Source organism: Choristoneura fumiferana, chromosome 11 (genome assembly GCF_025370935.1).
Source record: "Choristoneura fumiferana chromosome 11, NRCan_CFum_1, whole genome shotgun sequence".
Lineage (NCBI taxonomy): Eukaryota > Metazoa > Arthropoda > Insecta > Lepidoptera > Tortricidae > Choristoneura > Choristoneura fumiferana.
Genome location: NC_133482.1, coordinates 3625953 through 3648069, shown reverse-complemented (window position 1 = coordinate 3648069; position 22117 = coordinate 3625953). Strand labels below are relative to the sequence as shown.

At 35.8% G+C, this 22117-nt stretch overlaps 1 protein-coding gene across 1 annotated transcript in view; it reads right to left on the bottom strand.

The window, feature by feature from the left end:
* The window catches only part of pxb (putative Hedgehog signaling attenuator pxb), a 214062-nt gene that overhangs the window by 104289 nt on the left and 87656 nt on the right, over positions 1–22117 (bottom strand). The window contains exon 2 of the mRNA XM_074094091.1: positions 8993–9029. The gene's annotated coding sequence lies outside the window, so the exon portion shown is untranslated. The remainder of the gene's footprint in view (positions 1–8992; positions 9030–22117) is intronic.

Below are 22117 nucleotides of genomic sequence, written 5' to 3'. Positions count from 1 at the left end.
ATTCAATGTGGCACAACACTCCGCAACATGTTTTGGGGGAAATCGACGTTCGAAATTCGAAATATGGAAAGAAAACAAACAAATATTGGCATTAATAGGGCTGTTGTGACATCTGTCGACGCGTGGCCGCTGCTGGCAGCCAGCGCGTCGCAAATGTACATTAATTGTACCAGAGCTCGCTAGAAAATTGTTTTTCTACAATACTATAAACAAACTGTTACATTGAAAAATTAAAACGGAAATACGGACGATGACAAATAATTAACAATTCAACATAATAGTACTCTGTGTGTGTGACGATCTAAAAACAGGATATTGTTATGAAGTTATTATAAAACAAAACTAGAAGAGCGTATGCGCAACTTTATATAGTCATTACCAATTTCGAAGCTCATTACCTGTTCGCCTTTATAAGACCGCACCAATCTATAACGGCCGGTCACTGCCCACTCGCCAACAAAAAATATAACACGACAGCTGTTGTAGGAAGGACGCTAATAATAAAGTAGAAATTTCGACGGACATTATCCATTATCTTAATTTTGATACGGTTTACAAAAGAGCGTTAACTCGCGCGACATATGTGTCGGGTAAAGCTCGAAACGGCCGGTAGTTGGATTATAGAGATAGCTTTTTATCGTTGTTTTTGAAATGTGCATTCACTTTTAAAGATAAAATTATCTGCACCGTTTTGCTTGTCACGATCGATGGAATTTAGAAGTGTCAAATGATTACAGAACGTCAGCAAGTTTGAATTGTTTCGGACAAAGTATTTTACGGACTTGATATCTGTCATCGAATTTTATGAGCAATGAAGATGAATCGATACTGGCACGGTGCGAAGTATCAGGCCATTCCATCTGGCAATTCGCCTGGCTTGTAAACATTTGTACCATATAAGGCACCACCTAAATCTCCTGAGTCGTAAAGAAAATAAAAATAAATTTATTTTAGCACCACGCTTTTGTTGACAGCAATTCGGTGGCCATCAATAAAACCCTATCTCGCTCACTCATCACCGTACTGTGTGGGTGCGCACCACTGACGTTCCGAAGGATACGGACGACACAAAAAAAACAAACAGGTACCAAAACCGACATTCGTTAGCGGTGCCGAAACTCAAAGCGAAAAAAATCGATAAACATCTATAATTTCTTAGAAGTCACAATTCCTTCAGTCTTCGATCCAATAGAAATTGTTGTCTTTTTGAATAATTTATTTTTAAACTGTTCACACTGTACAAACTTCGAATTTTGGTATAAGAATGAGTTGTCAAGCCTGTTGTGTTTGAAGGCTGCTTCCTTCAAGTCCGTTCATCAGATACGTGGTGAGTTATAGTTACATTCGACATGCCGGAATGCGAGCTGGAGACAGGGTCGGTTGCCAATGAACCATATGTAGATCGAATCAACGAAATTCTGTCCATTAAATTTTTATTTCCCAAACAGTGTCACGGTCCCACGGCTCGCCTAAACTAATTCTTTCCTGCGACGGTAGCATCTAAAGCGTTTGATGAAGACATAATTTTGTTAAAAACTTTTGTCACTTCCAAGCCGAGTTCCAGGAACAAATTGATTCATTTAAACTATCCTTAGATTGTCTGACTTCATAAATTGAAACGTCTTCTGGTTTAACTGCCATGTCGGCGTTATTGTCACCTTTTTTTCTAATTCCCAGGTAAAGACCTCAAAATCTCAACATATGGCGGCAGAAATTGCTATTCTATCAGAAAATGATTGATGATCACCGAAATTAGCTATAGCCAGATGAATACATGTTTTTGAAATCTTTATGGAAGGTGTTAATGATGTATTCAAATAAGATAAGCTGCTTATTAATAACAAGGAAGGAAATGTTCTTATGTACCTATACATTCCAAAACACTTTTAAACCATCTTTAAAATAAAATACGTATCTATTTTCAGTAAACTGAACACGTCAAAATTAAATTAACTTAAAGTAACAGGTAACGTTGTTGTTGGAGTTAAAATTATCAGTAGAATGTAAAATTTACCCATTTGTTTTCACAATAAATTAAGCGTTTTATTAGAATTTTGAACTTTTATGATAATTGTAGTTCATGATGTAAGTATTTTCTTAACTATGCATTGTATTTCGAAACAGCTCATTCATATTTTATCATAAAATTAGACTTGAGAACTGTAGCTTGTATTGTAATGGAAAATAACGTTATGAGCTAAAATATATTAAACTTCATTGCTTATAACTCTGTGTTCCCTTGACACCAGCAGCGATTTATTGATATCTTCTAAAACAATGTTAAAGTACTCTAACAATATTGTCATGTCAACAGTATAATTATTAATAGGTGAGCACGGTAGACGACAATTCTGGCTACAAGTTGGAGCAGACATTTTGAACAGTCATCGTGACAAGTGCAAGGGTAAACAAACAAAACAGAATAGTATTTCGGAAGAAAAAAATATATTGTTCCCATTATGAGTGCCATAAAATCTTATGTTGATATTAAGGGATCTTTTAACACTGTTTGGCGCCATAGCACCTAAAACAACTTTCTGCCGTAGGGTGAATTTACATGAGATGAATGATGGAAGATATTTTAAGTATAATAACAGACCGAACCTTTTTTATACACCAATGATCCAACAGGCATTGGAGAATTTTGAGTCTTATTATTTATTAGATTAAATAAAAACTGTTAAATATAACTACAAAATAACTTAGTTAAGGGGTATCACTATCCTTTGAGCAATTTGTCATAACATTGCTTTCCATGTCCATGATGACAAACACGTGTAATTTAGTGCATCAATTGGCGTCTTGTCAGTAATATCCTTAGGCAGTAAAAATGCTGTGTCAGAATATCTCGAAGTTGTCGTTACGTGAGAACCGCCCTAATGTTCCGAAATGACACCGTGGAATTTATTGCGCGAAAGAACTTTTATTAACGTTCATGTTTCAGTGTGTATAAACTTGTTCCCAAAGAATGTGGATCGTAAAATGTAACTAAACTAAACGCTGAACGTAACACTAGGCATTTTACTGCTTTAGCATTTTTATCTAGCTCACTTTCTTTACTGCCTATTGTTTTGCTATACTCAATGCCCCGTTTTAACTTCTCAGGTTCATATTTGTTTTTGGCAAAGGCGTATTATTTAATTGTTTTCTACACTGTCTTGCTTTAATTTAATTTATTTTGGTTTTGCTTAGCGTAAAGTACATTACAATAGGTATTTGAATTGATCCTTATTTTCATGTTAAGCATAAGCATTTTCGTTCGATTTTGTTGAAGGAACATTATTATCATTATTAGATACTAGCTTATTCCCGCGGCTACGTCTGCACGGACCTAGGCTATCGCGTGGTGGCACCCTCTCTGGAATAAAAAGTATCCTATATTGATCCTTGGGGCTCAAACTATCTCTATACCAAATTTAATCAAAATCGGTTTAGCGGTTTCGACGTGAAAGCGTAACAGACAGACAGAGTAACTTTCGCACTATAATATAAAATAAGTAGGGATAATATTTGCTACTATAAAATTAGGCAATAAAGTAATATTCTCAGCCTCAGTTAAGGGCAGAGTAATGACCATTACAAAGGCGACGCGATAGTTAGCGATGTAGTAATATATTACGGGAAAGCGGTTTGTAATGTTCTTGGAGATATGTGCAATGAGCCAAACCCACGTGGGAGTAAAACGACCATTGCTGAGTTCAGCCAACTCGTAATTGCATTGAACGCGTGATCTTTTGTAATAATGGAATTAAACGCAAGTATTGACTATAGACCAATAAATAATAAAATTGAAAAGAGGGAAGAAACTTATAGTTCCCCAAGCTTAGGTGTATTGTTGGATCTAATTGTTGTCAATCAATGTGAACTATAGAATGGATTATTAAACGATTTGTAAACTAGGGGTGCGTGGTATGGTTCAAATAATTATTTGGGAACATTACAAAAATTTAGACATTAGAACTGCTTCGATATGAAATAAAAAATATTAAACTTGTTTTTTCCTAGGGGACAATTGATTTCGTAAGAATCGATTTCTAAAAATATGTCTTTAAAGCAGAATTGTTGAGCATAAGGGAATAATGTCCAAGTCCATAAATCGCATTATTGTGGCTTAAACATTTAGTAGCTTTTGCCCAATTTTTTTGACCTGTCAATTTGTATGGTGTGCAAAAAATTGATTGTTGTATTTAATGTGGGGTACTCGGCCATCTGTCGCCAGTGAATTGTTTGCTATTATTCATTTTAATGATATTTTCACATGGCGCTTTTAGTTTGTTTAAATTGTTAAGTTATTAACCATAGTGCTCTATACTATACGCAAATAAACAAGAGGAGGTTAAAACCGTTCATAATGTGAACTAATAATCTAAAAACAATACATTTTAGTTTTTTCAAGATCATACAAGAATCATAGACACCTATGATAACAATAATGTTCTGACATTAAACAAAGACGTTATTCCTGGCCTAGTAGTAAATCATCCACGTTTAATATTCGACGGTCAGCCGCTCAAACATAAGCCCCGGCCCTAACCCCGAATAAAACCCCGCAAGCATATGTTGGACCCTACAAAAACTATTCACACAAAAATTTATAACACGTCAAATCTTCGAGCAATGGCTTCCTCCAGATAGAGACGTTAGTATAAAATTAATTGTGCTGTCCTTTGGTGCATCTGCCGCTTCTATTGTTGTTTTTTTCTTCAGCTTGTTTGTGAAAGAGACGACCATGTTTTATGCTACAGATTTTAGGTTTACAAAAACTTAAACATTTAATAAGTACTTGTTTACTTATAAATCTCGGAATTATTCCAATTACGCTAGTTAGACGACATGTTCATTGAAATATGTATATGTTTGTTTGTAATTGGTTATTCATGGCTTCTATAAATGTAAAACAACAACGTCGAGAATTTCGTTGTTCCAAAGGTGTAACACAAACTTAAATATCAGATATACTCATTAGAAATTCATGTAATCGATACCGAGTTGCTCGTAATTATTCACGAATGCTTGCTTCGACACAAAGCTCAACTCACGCCTATACAGAACTGATACCAATCATCATAAACCACTGATAAGGAACGACGAGCGAATGCTTATATTACATTTCAATTACCATATAAAATGTACGTACAAGAACCACGAACCGACGCAACTGCGCTCCGATAATCATCTAAACAAAGATCATTCAATAACTTTTATTTCAAGTATCGAGAAACTGATCAAAGACGGTACAATTCAAGCGATGTAAAGCCTTAATTAACCGTTAATACGAGCGATATTACCGTTTCTGAATCAACCGCAACACGAACCGAATCTCATGTATTATCTTAAACGAGCCCACATCATTCAATGTAACAACGATATCACTAAAACAAACGAATTCGACTGCTTTAGATTTTATTGAAATTAGCATAATGATCATTTTAGTTTGGTGCCGTACAAGTTCTAAAGCTGTTTCGATTCGAAAATGGAATGTGGAAAACGTCAATGAGTATTCGAAACTCGAAACGTAAAGCGATGTTTCTCGAGTTGTCGGAACTGTCGTTGCTCGAAATGTTGTCGGACAAAAAAGGAGAGCGCGATACCAATGCAACCTCTGTAACAACTGACATACTCGGCCATAAGGCTGTGTTCATTTATTTGAATGCAAAAAAAAACTTCTATGTTTAAAATATATTTGGCATATTTTCAACAAATACTTGGGTTAGCTGACTGAACATAAATTGGAAAAGATTTTCGCCGGATGATTCAATAATTATATAGTCACGTTTTTGACGGCATACACTAAACTTTAACCACTGACCAAATTTAATACATACATGTGTAAAAATGTTTAGGTAAATAAGTATTCTAAAATATTACAGATTAATTTCATTGTATCTATAAAATGGTATCGTGACTACCAGGATTTTAACTGACTGACAGGATAAAGTCTTAACCACTGAAGTTGGACTTGAAATTTGTATTATCGTAAGTGGCAATGACAAACCTTAGCCTGCTTTTTAACCGACTTCAAAAAAAAGGAGGAGCTTATCTATTCGGTTGTATTTTTTATTATGTTTGTTACCTCAGAACTCCGTCATTTATGAACGATTTGATTTTTTTTTGCGTTCATCTAGGAAAGCCTTCAATTAAGTCCCATAAGCACCAAATTAGGATCTGATGATCGTATCTTAAGGAAATCGAGGGAACTCTTCAAATATTGTAGGGATACCTATGATAATTAGGATATATTTAGCAGTAACTCATGCATTTGCTCTTGAAAATTATAATTTGGTGAAGTGGAACTGATGATAAAGACCACATTTGACCAACAGAGCTACTACTCAATAACAAGTACTTCACGGGTTGAATTTAAATTACTTTAACACAGTTGCTAAGCAATTTATGCTCGTCGTAATGCATATGGTACAATGGAATGGGTGGTGAAGCACCAGGACAGGACTCCTCAATAATGAACGTCTCTGCATCAGAAAAAGCAATCTTTCGTAAAAAGTTTTAGCATTTGACATTTAACTATTGTATCTTAGATTATTAACACTAAAAAGCGTGAAAAAAAAATATAACAAAAAATTGAACCGTCTACAAAAAACTATGAAAATAATTTTCTACGAGTCTGAAGTCGGTGCCGCACGAGACAGCAGGAGTGATTGAAGTCTAAAATATCAGTAGGTATGTAGGTGAAGTAGACGACTATAGGTCCACTCCTGCTGGCTCGTGCTGAGCCAGACTGGTAGAAAATTATTTTCATGGTTTTTTGTAGTCGGTTAAATTTTTTGTTATAAATTTTTCTTTCACTGGTGCAAAGTCACAAACATAGCCAAGCATATCATAAAATTTATTATTTAAATTGAAGACAATAAAGGCATTTTAATGCTTCAAGTCTATAAAAAAATACACACAGTTTTGGCAACTTAATTAACGGCACATTTACCGTTCCCAACTTAATTATTTCGCGGGCAAATATGCGTAAAATTTAAAATTTTGGCCCCATTGTTACAAGTAAATTAAAACACTTTTCATGTTCAAAAACAACAATGCTCGAACGACAACTCGTCGATTCACTTATTATTCCCTTGATAGCTTTAAAACATTGTGCGGGACTTTACAACTTAATTACGTACATATGTTAAATTGGACATACTGACACACGATTTATAATGCACCTTTGTACCGCAATAAATTGTATCAAAGACAATAAAGTTTTGCGGGTTGAAAAAACGATTGAAGAAAACAAAGGGCATAATGAATTGAGCAACATAATAAGAAGTTAATAAGGCGATTTGGGATCAGGGTATGAAAGACACCTGCGAGGAACGGAACGTCTTCATTAAAAATGAGAAGGATCAGGAACAGGTGCGTTCCGTTGTACACAGCGATTGGGATTGGAAGCTGCCAGTCCGCTAGAATAATTATTGATTGCGAACTAATAACTTTATTGGGGAGCGTTTACAGTTTAATTGAGGTGGAAAGCATGGGTGTGCGCGGTGATTTAAAAAACGAACACGTCAGGTATAAAATGAATAATGGTGCGTGTCATAAAGTTGAAGTTTTTTTGGAGTAATTTAGCAATTAGAGATCAATAAAGAATTAGAGGGTAAATTCAAATTCAATTCAAATTCAAATCATTTATTCAGTAAATAAATGGTAAGTTTCTCAATTATCAAATGTTACGAAAACTAAGTGCAGTCCTTAGCCTCAGATATTAATAGAATATAAATGTCAGCAATGTTAATTACCAAGAAAACTTTTGGAATATCCTTTAAAATATTAACACGTAGCTACCATCTTTGTTAACAATCTCAAATTTCCAAGACGTGACAAAACACCTCTCAGATTCCCGAGTGTTTTAACCCTGATTGTTTAGAAAGTCACTAGAGGCACTAGCATACCGCTCTCTGCGGGCGTAATAGGATCTTTTTCGCTATTTCCGTAAGGCAAGGAGGAATAGTTTTATCCACATGGTAGACATGCTAGCACCCCACGCCGGCAATTGTTTCGCTTATTCCGCTGACAGCCGAGACGCGATTGGCGGGATCTCAAGATGGCGGCCGACCTCGCCTGACCCATCCGTCAAGCGCGAAGGTGGAACATCTGTTTTAACATGTCGGACTGGCAGTTAATAAAGCCCTTCCAATTTCGAAGTTTAATTTCTCTGGATGTTCAAGTTTTTGTGGATTTTCTTGAGTGCCAGTGTTGACAAGAAATTGAGTGGAATTTATTTTAAAGGGATTATTGTGACAAAACGGATTAGCGTCATACGACACACTTCGTTCTATAACTGTCTCTAAAATACCTACAAGCTTTGTTGAGAGAAACTGCGTGGCATGAATTCATTTTATTCAATTCTCTTTACGAGAACTAAAATACTTTTAGCTTAGAAAACGAAAATTCTTAAAAGCTTCAAAAAAAGCCAAAGGATTATTACATCTTGAACAAATTTAATGATCAAGTTATTTTGAATTTCAGTTTAAAAAAGACGACCCTTTGCTAAACATCAAACACATCGTCGTTTTTTTTAAATTCACCGGCAAAATAGGCTATAATGTTAATATAAAAGGATATATTAGCTTCTGCCTGGGGCGCGCAATTTCCGTCAGGCCCCGCTACCGAAACATTGAGATATACTGGCGAACTTTGATTGTACATCACTCTTCTTGTTTACAAGTATCGTTAGCATGTCAGCCAATTATTTCGGGAATCCCTTTATTATTATGCATTACTGAACACTATTATTTTTGTTGGCTCGCCGCTTGGTTTAAAGGCTTAAAGGTGAGCAGAAAAATGTAAGTATGTCTTCATGAAAGCTGTTTATACTCGTATTTTTGAGAGATAAAGGACTTAATACTTAATAACGGTATTAATTCAAGTCTAAATAATCACTACTGTATTTATTATAGGTACTGTATAGTTTTGATTTTGTGTTTTAGTTTTTATAATCTATTTGCAGTAAACGATCCATTTTTTTTTTAGTTTCTTAATGTACCTTTTTATCGAAGATATGCTCCGTGTAGGGACGACATCTGAAACAAAATAGTTGTGGTTAGAACATGTTGCTATAAAAGTTCTCGAAATAGGTACAGTCACCAGCATCAATATCTGCCACAACGGAGTGTGCAAAAATATCTGACACGTCCTTCCGGCCGTAGAAATAGCGTCGTATCAGATATTTATGGACGCTTGTTGTGTCAGATATTGGTGCTGGTGAGTGTACTAGTAGATTCACGAGATGTAATCGTGACGTGTTGGGCAGAACCATTGCTTTAATAAACATTTCGTTTGAAAGAGCATTATTATTTAAACAGAAACATATAAACAACTCACAATAATGCAAACTACGCAAAAATAATCATCCTCGTTATAGTGACAAAGCGTTTTTACTACATCATTAGATACTGAAGCAAAAACATCGAACCTAATGATTCCAATTTCATTCTCTTCACACGTTCTTCCTATTACCTCGAAAGTATCAAGCGCAGCTTTAGGCCAATCTTCTGTTTTTCCATCCCTTTTTACCTAGTTAACTTGGATACCTCCGTCTCTCTTATCCAAACCCTTTGCGGCGCCGTGATCTGAGCAAACGACGCATGCGTTCTGAATTAAGCAATTATGGTTAATTTTGAGTCTCCCCGTATTATAGGTAGAGTCGTGTCGGCGAGAGAAATGTGTTATTTTGAATCGTAATTTGTGAGAAGGCATCCGCCTGAGCAGTTGAAAATTATACACTTAAACTTCGAGGTACGTTTACCGTGATAGAAGTAGGTATTAATGGACTACCGAGAGCGTTACGCTTCATAACTAAATTACAATAGTAGGCAACTTTACCGTCTATTACAACAGTAATAAAGTCCGTGAGGTCAGCACCGCTTTTTGTAACGCGAAATAGTAGTGTTTAAATTGCTGTTTTTTTTTACTGACCGAAGCCATCAATCTAATACGTTAATGAGAAAAAAAAGGAACCATTCGATCGCGGAAATTCTTAATATTTACTCGTTAAGTACCGTTTTCATCATCCTCTCCCGTAATAATTTCGCCGGTCAAAAAGTAAAAAAATATTACACTGATAACATAAAAATACGTCTTAAATTATTAACATGACCTACTTCAATTTGATACGTAATCATTATACTTTTATTGGAAAAGAAAGTAATGAGAAACCAACAGTCAGCTTTTTTTTTACAAAACTTTGTAAGTACCGAAGAATTTTACTTCCCTTTGACCTTTTAAATTTTATCAAGAAATACCAAAATATGGATAAATTAGGTTTGTTGTTTGAAATTCCCTCATTTTACTTGTTACAACCAACTAAATTTTGCGGTCAAATGCGTAGTACAGAACTGTCATTCGGACAGCTTAATCAGAGATGTAAGTACCTGCGGAACTGACATTGGCCCAAGCCTTAAGGCCGCCATCAAGGGGTATAATAATAACATCTACGGAACCCATGGTGTACAAGTATAACTCGCAATTCATCGGTATTTTTATTTAAATTACTTAATATCTGCCACCATAATAAAACATATTTGCATTTGTCAAAAGCCATCAGCGTCAAAACGAGAATTGGATTATAGAAATTTAAATTTTTAGAAAAAAAATAAAGGATTCAAACGTCGACGGTTGAATTCGAATTTTAAATCATAATGTGAGGTGATTAATATTCTTCATGCCCGGTCGAATGACACTCCATGTCAACGAGCTCTAATATGATTGGACGTTTTTGTATAAATTACAACACCGGGCGGAGTCTATTGGGTATAATTAAAAAGCATAGATTATTATCGCCTTGCCAACCAGCCGGGTTTCCGGTGCGTAATTGTTAACAGCACTCTTTTATAAGTTTTTAATGATTAAAATACAATGTTTCGGTGTGAAAAATGTGCGTCTGTTTCGGAAGTCATGAAAAGTTTGAGAGAGCAATTTAATATTAGAAACACGCGGTTTTTCGGAACAATAAGCGCTCGACATTGTTAACTTTAGATCAGCAGAAAAAATTAAGTCTATTCGAGACCACGGCCGCTGCATAATGCGGAGGCGGTAATTAAAATTTGGAAGTACTTCCTAGTGAAAATTATTCACTATTCAATCTTTGAGTAACAAGCGGAACAGACAAAAAATATCATTGAAATAAAAACAAAAAAAAAACTAATATATACATTTCGGCTAAGTCTTGCCCCTAGTTGAAGAGTGACCATAAGACTGGCTGCATTTCCGTGCTGGGTTGTGATGCCAATACGTTGGCGAGAAAGGCGCCAGCCCTATGGTCATAGGTAAGTAAAGTAATTTTAAAATTAAAACAATAAGCCAACTTTTAAGTTTTCTTAAAATCTGTACTCTTGTGTTCTTAATTCAAAATTCAAATTTAACTCACGTTTATTCATAAGCACGAAACGCAGCAGAAAAATAAATGAGCAACCGTATGAAGATGTAGATTTAACCAAGCAACTTGTTACTGTCAACGTCGCTGTACATTGGTACAAAAGCTGCAATGTTGGTACCGTATAGGTAATATAATGTTACAGTGTGGGTAATATAATACACGCACCCATGTCACAGTTCCTTATCACGTCTTGATGAATTATCGCTGTCTGTGCAGAGTTACTGGTCTATGGTCTAAGTAATAGATGATTACGTAGCTCGAGTTGGTTGGAGTGATTTAAGTGCTTGACGTCTGGTCCCGGATTTGCCGCGTGAATTTTGTTAAGCTTTTGAAACAATTGCAACATTATTCTCATGAGATCAAGAACATCTAAGTGGCCAGTAGTAAAAAAAACCAGCCAAGAGCGTGTCGGACACGCCCGAACTAGGGTTCCGTAGCCTTTACGAAAAAATTAAGTAATATTTTTCTCAGGATTTCGTATTTATGAATATTATGAAAAAATAAATAAACCGAAAGCTATCTTATGATAGTAATTTACGTAGAACCAGACAAAACTACAACAATTTTACCTCTTAACTCTACCTAACTAGCATGAACGCCCAGGTATATATTAAATTGTTTCCAACTACCACAACTATCTCGTAACTTGGACTAACTCTAAACTAAACGCTCTAATGTAGCTAAATTCTCCCTCTCACATTAGCCATATCGTCCTATGGGAATCGTTTGAAATGCAAATTTTGATAGGGAGGTGTATAAGCCATTCATGTATTGGCTCCGCGTCATACGTAAGTTTGGGTTGATCGACCTAGCTGGGATCTTCTAAAGCATACTAATTGTTATCTTGCGGAGTTTTGGAGTTGGGACAAGCTGTTGTTTGGAGTTGATTAAGTGCAGTTCGTGCATGTAATTAGATTATGCCGGGCTCGGCGACATCTTGTTGATATTCGGCACAAGGTTATTTTTTAGTTTACGTTTCTATGTTATTTCAAGGCTGGGCTATTTGGATACCTAATGTTTCTCCCTTATCTATTTCTTCATAATTGTTTGATGAAAATTTTGAGGAATGGTAAATAAACTGGTGCTGACTGTTTTAATAACCTCGAGTACATTATAATAGTTGGTATATTCATTGCTCACTTAGGGTAGAAGTACGGTTTTTGGCCATTTGACATTTGGAGTAATATATAAAAGTTATAGTATTAAACCATTTGCTGGTTCTCTATCGTTTGTCCGAATTTCATATGCCCGAATGTATCGTTTTCTAGAATTTTCATTTGCCATAAAGTAATTTATTTCTGAAATAGTAATTTCTTCAGAGTTGATATTAAACTAAGCTAACCCAACCTACTGCAATTTATATGATGACATTTAAAAAAATCCTGAGGTTCTATATATTTTATGGCAAACGTTGGTATGACAAGTGAAATTCGGGCAGGTAAAGGTAAACGATTAAAACAATAATGATTAGTGAGTTTTCAAAAGTTTATACTGAAACGAATAAAGTTTGTAATGTTTATTACTATAAATTTATTTCAAACGTATATTTAAACAATATAAATAAACGGTACAGTGGCCATAAACGGTACTTCTTCCTTTACATGGCTGCTGCAATATTGCTCGAAACGTCGAGATGATTTTAGCAATAAATAGCAGTCGTAGCTAAGTCCCGAGATATGTATATTAGTTATTTAAAACATTATATGAAAAACTCAAAAACTGAGAAATTTTATTTTAAACACAATAAACAAAAACAAACATAATAAAACTTAAAATACTGGTAGTTAATTAAATTATGGAAGACACAGTATGCGCCTTTATGTTTATTTATTCTAAGAGACGAGTTTTTTTGCATCATCATGGAATGAACTCGCTGCTGGGGTTTTTCCATCTAGCTATGATTTGGGTACCTTCAATAGGCGAGTGTATCGGCCGGCAACGCACCCGCAGTCCTAATAATGCTGTAGGTGTCCATGGGCGGCGGTGATCACTTACCATCAGGTGACCCGCCTGCTCGTTTGCCAGCTATTCGATAAAAAAATCACTTCAAAAAGCGATAGTTTGTTACAATTTAATTTCGGGACATGTATGTTATTGACACCTTAAATCGTCACTCTCTTCTGGCCGCCTTCCTCGTGCATTCATGTAGTGATGATGAGCCATTTACTGCCGCTTGTATTTGGTCAGTCCACCTCATAGGCGATCTTCCTCGTAGCCTGATACCCTCAACCTCGCTAAATCGTCACTAAATGACTCCAAATGCATACAAAGGCAGTGTAATCAAATCATATAATTTACCTAAATACAGAATGACACACCGTCGGTAGTAGACAGTTCGGGGTTCGATTTGCATAGAGTCGTTATGTTCATAATGCAAATTGTTGTAATAGTGGCATAGCAACGGTCGTCATTAATAATAATTTAGCTGACGACAAGTGATAAGATGCGACGGAATTTGTAATAGAATCATTTGACGACACATTTGCGTGTAGGCTGTTAATGGAACCATTTTGGGCGTCGCGTTTGGTGTAATAATATTATTATTAGCTAAATAGTTACGGAAAATCGCAGAAGAACTAAAGACACCAGCACAGCTCGAAGACAAGTTAACCGTTTGGGAGAGAGAGGTCCTCGAGTGGCGTCCACGAACCGGAAGACGAAGTGTTGGTAGGCCTCCCACTAGGTGCACTGATGACATCGCGAGATTTGCAGGCTATCGGAGGATAAGTTATATTCATATTAAATATAATGACCCGGATAACTCACGTCTTAAATCGAGTTTAGCTCGACATGTTTCGGGCTAATCCGTAGCCCTTCGTCTTCGGAGCAGTTGTAATGATGATGAAAACGCGGGTAGTTGTGTGCCGGTGTCAGTTACGTCGGGTAGTCGCGCGAGCAGAGCGGCGACGCGCAGTGCGCGTGTTGCAGCAGCCGCTGAGTCGCGTTGCTCCGAAGACGAAGGGCTACGGATTAGCCCGAAACATGTCGAGCTAAACTCGATTTAAGACGTAAGTTATCCGGGTCATTATATTTAATATGAGTGAGTCTCACGGTAGTTTCATGTTCAATAATTTATATTCATCAATCAGATAAGCGAAAGTTAAGAACGTAATAAATTAATCTCCCCAGTCAGTAGTATAGACCTGCATTTTTTATTAATACCTAGTACAAAATAAGGCATTGCTTAAAGATTTGAATTTATGTCTGAAGGTACGTTTCGTAATGTTTGCAACCACGTTGAGTTTAACAAATATATTGTCCGTTTAAGTATAATAAATATGTATCTTTACACGTCCCTACATTACATGGTTTTGAGCGTTTAGTTGTTTTAAGATTTTGATTAGCGGTAGTAATATTCTTGGTGTATGTTTTGTTCCGCCATCGCTTATGATTTAAACAGATCAACATGCATAATGTCACTTTATGTTACTGATGTATATTTCCTTATTTAGGTAGTTCAAAGTACACGTAATTTGGAATAGCAATGTATCTAAATGTACCTTAAATGATCTACGAGACCATTTAAAGCAATAGGAATATGTATGAAGATGATTCGTTTAACGGAGTCATTTGGAACGGTAGCTACTATATCGTATTAATTATTAGAGACTGTCGAGTTTCTGCGAATTATGTAGTTTACATTTATTCTGTTTCTAAATAATTAGATACTTCATAGACTTGTTTATCTGCTTAACCAAAATACTATAAAATAATATATTCACTAACTATCTCATTTATAACATAAGTGAATTCTAAGATTTTATTTTAATGAGGATGCGATAAGAAAATTTGCTATTGCTCCCTTTTCTTCCTTTTTATTTTTTTTCGTGATACTTTATTTTAAACCTAAATATAAATTTAGGTTATTCTCAATTAATATGCATGGTAATTAAAATTAAATATACTCACCAACTTTTTATAAAAGCGCGAGTTCTATTGCTCTGTTAAATTGAGCATTGAATACATAGCAATATTTATAAAAAGGTGTCTGTTTTAGTTATTTATAAGTATCGGTACTAGGTTTGATATCGGTGTCTACGGTACTTGCACTTCTTCATTAGTACCGATACTGTACCAGTTGAAAACCTATGTATTACCCGAATAAACGGTGCCAGTTAGCTAACTGGTGAGTGTGAGTGAGAAGGCTGATCGTTCACGTGAGATAGGGCGCGAAACTAGTGCCAACAATACCGGTATTAAGCGGTACTTATACATGGTACCTAGACGCTGGATTGTTTCATACCGATGGTATAGTAACTGAAATGGGTAATACCGGTATGTACTGCATCACTATCAATTACTGGCACTTGAGGTATCCCATCTTAGGCCTCTAGGTTGGCAACGCATCTGCAATACCCCTGGTGTTGTAGATGTTCATGGGCGGTGGTGATCTCTTACCATCAGGAGACCCACTTGCTCGCTTGCCATACCGTCGAATAAAAAAAAATAAATAAAAAAAAAATATTTTTATCACCAGTTTGAAGTCCCAGTCAGAGTACTTTTATACGTTATGGGTTACTTAATAAAGTTAAGTATCTATTTCGGAATTTATGGATATGCAAATTATTACATAAAATGCAAAACATATTCTACTTTCGCTCATAACGAGATGTAAATAAAATAGTGGTCAAGCGTGAGCCGTGCTGTAATAGTAGTGTTTCGTGATGCATGTTATGATGCGCGCAAAAGTTTTTGTGATTTTGTTTGTGCGTGGGTACGTGTTGTATATGTAGATGATTTCTGTCTCTAGACTTACTTAACATAATGTCTTAAACTTTCGTGATTTTCACTCATAGTCAAAATACCTCGCACAGGACTTATCACGCTAACACACACAGTAATATTTACCTCGACGTTTCGGCAACATTACAGTGGCCATGGTCGTTAGTGTGATAAGTCCTGTGCGTGGTATTTTGTCTAGACTTAACAGTTGTCACTTTGGAATTACAGAACGTGTGTTATTTTTATGATCAAGCTATTTACCACACATTATTGAAATCCGCCCTGCTTTTTTTAAGAACAACCATCAAACTCATATGTACAGTCGTATTCGCAAACGTTTGCTTTGTAATATTACGAGAAGGAGGATATGTATTATGTGTTAAAATATTAGTTCTTGAATAAACTAAAAAAAAAAAATGTCATATCGTCATCTCAGCCTATAGTCTCACTGCAAGGTACAGACCTCCTCCCAGAGTAAGAGCGCAGTGCTTTGGAAATCCACACACACCACTGAATTTCTTCAGTGTGCAAGTGTGCAAATTTCAGACGTAATTTCGCTCGCACATTAATTCTTTCTTTCCTTATTCTTTCTTTCTTTAAAATTTCTGTGATGTCAAACCCACAACTTTCTGCTTGCCCATAGATCAAACCACTAAGGCTACCACGCTGTCTTATAAAATAGTAAGTACTCTTTAAGTATCCATTGAAACTTAAGTAATCTTTATAATACTCCTTACGGAATACTAAGATCATAATCCCGATTATGCATTGCTCCGTTTGCGAATATAAAGTTAATCTGATACAGCGGAAATGTAAATGGACCAGAATATAACGTTATTTTAACTTGACTGTACTAACAGAGCCGCGGAATGTGTATTAAGTGTATATAAATGTCAAGTAGAGTTTAATAAAATAATTGTAAATTTTATAAGTTATTCAAGTGAAATGAAGTTATTTGTATTTATTTTTGTTGTTATAGAAAAAAAATGCAAATTGCCTTCACATATTATTGGTAATATAATTTCACAATTCTAGTGGTCGAATCGACTTGAAATTTGGTACGGACATGTAGTTCGAATGACAATTAATTCAAGTACGGTCTAGAAAAAGTACCGCAAAAACCTACCCGCATATTCCGCAAGAAGTTTGTATACTATAGTAGATTGTACAACAAGAGCATAAAACGAGTCATTTTACCTGAGACGTTCATATAGCCACCCGAGCCGGCACGAGAGGGTGGATAGTCACGTCGAGGGGAAAATGAGTATAATGCTCGATTTTTACACTCTGCTTTTCACTTCGATTGCGAGGAAATGAAATAGCAACAGTGGAAAAAATTGTGCACTTACTATGTAGGTACATTCTATTTTTCATTCATTATTATATAATTATATTTTTTTTGTTTTATAATTTGTTTTAATTGGTTTCAATTGATATTTATTTTTATATAAATTAAAAATGATTAAGAAAATATGTAGAAACTTTTTTGTTTGTGTCTGTTGACACCTGATTACCTTGGTCTTAGAGGAAGATTTTACTTTATGCACTAGAGCATATAATGTCATTGTATGTCGCCTAGATCCAGCATAAACACGAACTTTACGAGCATTAAAAGTGAAAATATTTTTTTAACAAAATCTTACTTTGTAGAACCTACAAAATTAGCGCAGAAGTCTCGGACGGAAGTAAATATCTTTCTTCACAATCTACAAGCGAAACAATAACTTATTTTCCATCAAAAACCAAGCAATTGAATTCCGCCATGCATTATAAACGGCGAGCGCAAACCGTTGTAATTTATGTGCGTAGGATCGAGATGTAATCTCGCTGGTCCCATGTATCCCAGAGGAGCTCGCTGCTTTTGTGCTAACGCGAGTGAAGCTTTATGCCGTGTCCAAATTTTCAGATTTTGGTTTCGGTTTCGGCGAATTTCGGCGTTCGATTTTTAGTTTATGCGACCTCTAGATTGTACCCCAGTAGTCTTATCTTGTACCATGGTGAATGGTTGTGTTGCTCTGCTGATAAAGTCTGGTAGAGTTGGAAGCGCATCAGCGTAATGTGGTGGTGCTGATAGCTAGATTTGGGTGATAGTGTGGAGGCCGAGAGGGATTTCGCGGCCTTGCACGTATAAACCTATAACTATAGCAAAAATCCTGTGTGAATTCCCTGAAATTTCATTGGGAATTGCAGTAGCATTGGACAAAAAAAGTCACCCCAAATTTTATGTCTCTAATCTTGGCAAACGGTAAGAAAGGATGGCATGGTAAAGATTTTGGGATTTGATTCCAATCTTGTGGGAATGTCAGGATTAAAAGTAGCTTCTGTGTTATTTATTCCAAATAAGAATTCAGCTATATGCCTACCAAAATTTATACAAATCCGTTTAGAGGTTTTAACGTGAACGAGTAACAAACACACTCACGCACCCACATACCCACAGAGATTTTCGCATTTATTATACCTATGGATTAGTAGGGTTCCGCTTCGAGTGAAGTGGACTTCGCATGGACTCAGCTTTATTCGCAACGATTGTCTTAATAGAACTTCAGTGGAAGCAGATCTATGCGATCGATCGATCGATCGATGATGCTCCGCTCGCTGTGGAAATTGGGCCTTAGTTTCGATTTAAAGTAGATAATCTACAGAAACTGGGTTTCTGTACCTTAATTCATTGACTACCTTAGAGTGTCTTCGCCAGTCGCACAGATGATAATTCAGTTTCGATTTAGGCCGAAAAAGGAACCTAATGCGGTATCCGGTTTCCGGTTGCAGATACTAGATTAGACAGCCATTACGTGCGAATTCTGTACGTATATAGACGTACGTATATCTGGTAGAAGTGTTAAAATGAAGTAAAGCAAAATTAAAAACTATCCTTTTCATGTGAATGGTGATAACAGAATGCCAAAAAAAAACCTTGGTGGTCTTTAGGGTTCCGTATATCAAAAGGAATAAATGGAACCCTTATCGGATCACGTGTATCTCAAGAAACGAAATAGATAGACAACTGTTTATGCCGCTACAAAAACAAATAATAAAAAATAAATTTAATTAAAAACGGTCTCATAACGTACATGTATTGTATTGTAAACTCTTTATTGTACGTAAAACACATGAAGTTAAAACATAACAGGATAATGAGATGTATAAAGTACATGTACAAACAATAGGTATAAAACGATTTTATCAGTTTTGAATAAAAACAGGGCTCTACTAGCTCTAGATGATACGGCTGTTTATTGCGTTTATTATATATGCGTATACCTTCCAACTTATGCGGAACCTTCGGGGCGCGCGTCTGACCCGCACTTGATTAATATAAACGTAAAACCGCTTAAAAGCAACAATACTTTAAAAGTAATATCTAAACACTAAAACAGAAATCAAACTAACATAAAAACCGTATTTAACATCGATAGCAAACGACAGAGGCAAAGCCTAACGTAAATAAGTCATTATAATCCAAAGGTTTGCACTAGCTTAACATTCCAAACAACCCTTGTCTGTATTAAGTTAAGGTTGCATTTCCAGTGAAGCTTGCGTAGCGGAAAAAAGTCGCGTAGTCATCGGAACCGTGACGGATTCAGATGGAGTCGTCAATTCCTTTACATTCTTCACAAAACCAACAAGAAAGAAGAATAAGAAAAAGAATAAACAGTAAAAAGCCAGAGTGTGCGGTCGTGACTGGATACAGCTACTGGGATGTTCCAGTTTGAGCCGGTGGCTTTGACTCAAGCTGGGATTTGTACAATTTTGTTGCGGTTAGTTGCCAGTGTTGCTAGTTTGCACGATTTAATTATTTGTTGACTTACGAGTAATAATTCTAAATGGGGACACTTTATTCATTTTTCGTCCAAAAAACAACGTTAAATGTATCTATTTGCAGACAGTACAGGATAAGGTCTCATATTGTGGTTTTGAACAGTGTCTTCGGCCAGTCTCCAATATTGCATGGAGATTAATTTAATAATGATACAAATTATACCTACGTCAATTAAGTATAAAATAAAAATACAATAAAAATCCAAAAAATAAAACAATAAAAAATTATAACAATAATTAAAAGTCCTAAATAAATATAGTTACTTGCTATCATGATAAATATCAAAATGAATGTAATTTATACTCCAACTTTTAACACTATAACAATATCCGTCATCGTTGATATAAAGTAAATACTCATCTACGCACACTATTTTAGATTAACGGCTATTTTTTGTCCCAGGAAAACGCGAAGTTTCCACGGGACGCAGAAAAAGTCGCAGGCAAGAGTTAGTCGTCGATAAATCTAGAAAACAATACCTTTAGTGACTGCCTGACAATAGACAACCCAAATTTTAAAGTAATAGACGTAAACATACAGATACACTTTATAATCTAACCAACAAAGAGTTGGAAAATCCTCGACTTTGTTACTTTAAAATTCAATATCTCAAAGACGGCTCAACCGATTTTGATGAAACATGTCTAAGAACCATCGCTAGAAAACCTAATTTTAAATAGAAAAAAAAAACGCATTTAAATCGGTCGACCCGTTTAAGAGCTACGGTACCACAGACAGACAGACAGACACACAGACACACTTAGCGATCAAACTTATAACACCCCTCTTTTTGCGTCGGGGGTTTAAAAATTGGCCTGACTTACTTCCTACTAAATTATAAACGCGAAAGTTCGGTAAGCATACAGATAGTTTGAGTCCCCGGGAACGACATAGGATAGTTTTTTTTCCCGGAAAATAGGATAATTCCCACGGGACAGCGATAAACGAATTCTTCGCGGACAGAGTTGCGGGTTACGGCTAGTTTTTAGTTAAAATCATACAGGGTTACTATAAAGTAGTGTACTTTTTAGTTTGCTACGGGCAAAACCGTGGGCATCAGTCTACGTATGTCATGTGGAAGCCCAGCAATTGCAGGTACCTAAAACTCATATACCTACCAATGTCGTTAATAAAATCCGTGTACATAAAAGACTCAATTGAAACTGTATTCGTCAAGATTTAAACTCACGTCTAAGTAAACCATTAGATCTGAAGTACAAATAAACTGGCACTAAAACGAACGCGCTACTGCTCTACTTATACAATCCAGCAGTAAATGTATTGCAGTAAAAAGGTCTATTATGTGGTTATTTTCACGTTAGGAATGTTTGAAGTTCGACCAAATAAAACATTGTTTCACGGTTGATTCCGTTCGACGTGCCGTGGCTCTGTGGACAATATTTAAAAGCCTAAACGTGACAACACGAGCCAGAAAAAAAAATCGGGCTGCGTGAGCTAACTACTTACGTTTTAATTTACAGGTCACGTTGACTTTAGGCGTAGTTATTGTCTAACAATTGTTTACGCATTCAACGATAGATGGCGTTAACATAAAAACAAATAAAATATCTCAATATTGTCTTAAAGACACACGTCGAATGACGTCGGAGCTGCAATAATCATACATAATGAAAAAATAAAATACTAGTGAAAACCACCAAAATTTATCTTTTAATTTCTAACCTCGGTGATAAGTTGGCAAGAGAAAATCGAGTACAGAAACCTACACAAAATTAGTTTAGAAATTAGATTTGAACGATTTGATTTTAACGTTCATTACAAAAAAGATGCACGTAATTGTTACTGACTATACTATATTAATACTAAGACGATTGTATCTCAGTACTTAAGAAGATACACACACCAACACTACAAAATCAACATTAAAGTTGCCACCCATGAAACTCATGAGCTCATTAATGTATCGAATATTGGTAAAGAACAAACCATTTAATCGTTGCTTTAAGCATTCGTTAAGCGCTCCACCAATATTTGGCGCACCATATTTCACGTTCACAAACACGCCCTATAATCGAAAAGCGATAACAATCACAAAATCATTAAACATCGAATTCAAAACATTTGGCCACTAGCCAGCTACAAGCTTGCTTGTAATCTTATCAAGCATGATTATTAAGATGTTCAATAAAAGCGAACAAAAAGTTGGGGCAGAGCCCGCGGTCGTAAGG